This window comes from Amblyomma americanum, chromosome 4, assembly GCF_052857255.1.
Source record: "Amblyomma americanum isolate KBUSLIRL-KWMA chromosome 4, ASM5285725v1, whole genome shotgun sequence".
Lineage (NCBI taxonomy): Eukaryota > Metazoa > Arthropoda > Arachnida > Ixodida > Ixodidae > Amblyomma > Amblyomma americanum.
In genome coordinates this window covers 123,003,702-123,005,627 of record NC_135500.1, presented here as the reverse complement: position 1 = coordinate 123,005,627, position 1,926 = coordinate 123,003,702, and positions in this window count along the sequence as shown.

Genomic DNA, 1,926 nt, shown 5'->3' with positions numbered 1-1,926 from the left:
TTTATACAGCAATTATATTACCACTATTAATAAGAATGCATACGTTATAATGTATGCGGACGACACAAGCATATTCATCAGTGGTTACAACCCCGATGATCTCATTATCATTGCAAATAAGACGCTTTCAGCGCTTGTCCACTGGGTAAACTCTAATGCTCTACAGATAAACGTTTTGAAAACGAAATCAATGTTCTTTCGCCCGAAAGTAAAAATATTAAGTTTTTCCAGACATCTTTGCGGTGCCTCTAGTAGTATAGAAATTGTTAACACTTTTAGACCATTAGGAATCTGGTTTACGGGAAAGCTGCTCTGGGATACACATATTGATCATATATGCCTTAAGGTTGCTCGTGTAGTTGGTGTACTATCACGGTATCGCCATTTTTTTTTCTACTTCAATTAAACTGCTTCTGTTTAAAACTCTCCTCATGTCACATTTGCATTACTGCAACCTAGTTTGGGGAGCTGCTCCAAATACCACTCTTCAAAATATTTACCTCCTTCAAAAGAAGGCTTTAAAAATTATTTTTAACCAATCATGTGTGTTGAAAATTGTTCTTTTTTATGCGTTGTCAATGTGTTCATTGCTGTGAAATTAAGTGCTATAATCTCTGTATATAGAATGTTTAAATAATGCTTTCAGTGCATGCTTTGAATTTGTATATTTGTTTTTTATGTTATAATGCGCGCTTAGTTTGTATTTCCGCTGTTCATTCACAGATTGCGAATTATGCCTTAGGTTTATGTATGCCTTTCTTGTTTGCATGTGACCAATGGCGCCACAGTTGCTGGATTTTGTGTGCCTCGGGAGCTTGCCAAGCTATGGCTTTTTTTTCTGAGGCCCACTGCTCTCTGTAGCAAGAAATAAATAAACTGGAACTGCCATTGACCGCCTCCCTGCAGTGCGACAACGTGACTAACAGCCTTAACCCCCTCCCCCACGCCTTTCGCATCACAGCTGTCGTTCCTTTGACCCCCTCCTCCCCTTCATACTTAAAGGACGCTAGCTACTGCCCTCAGTAACCCCTAACGAAGGAGCCGATTCGGCTTTGAAACGTTGCGATAAAATTAAAAATTTTGGTTTGAGATGTGCAGTTTATTATACGTATATATATATATATATATATATATATATATATATATATTAAGGAAGCCAACAGTCACGGAAACCAAGGGGCATAGGGGAATGTTTTTAATCTTTTTTTTATTTGTAGTGCCAATCAATCGGTTTAAAGAAAATTATAAAGCAGCAGAAAAAACAACCATGCCGCCGGTGGGATCCGAACCCACGACCTCCGAATATCGCGTCCGGTGCTCTTACCAACTGAGCTACGGCGACGGCTGTCCAATCTGCTGCTTTCGTGGGTATTTATGTTTACTGCGTGTAAGCGAACCTTGAGAGTGTTCACCAGCGCCACCCTCGACCATAGCGGTGGACGTAGCACGTCCTGTTATACCGCGAGTGTGATGTAGGACGTCATCTAACGGCGAGGGCGGAAACTGTGCGAGAGCCCTCTTATGCTACCTATGGCAACAAGACTGCCAGAACCGAGACCCCCGTTAAGCTATTAGCAGACAAGGTAAAGGAAATGAGGGGCTCGTTTGACAAACATTAAGGAAGCCATGCCGTCGTGGGTTCGGATCCCACCGGCGGCATGGTTGTTTTTTCTGCTGCTTTATAAGTAATTTTCTTTAAACCGATTGATTGGCACTACAAATAAAAAAAAGATTAAAAACATTCGCCTATGCCCCTTGGTTTCCGTGACTGTTGGCTTCCTTAATATGTTTGTCAAACGAGCCCCTCATTTCCTTTACCTTGTCTGCTATATATATATATATATATATATATATATATATATATATATATATATATATATATATATATATATATATATATATATATACATGAACCGTCTAAATTGT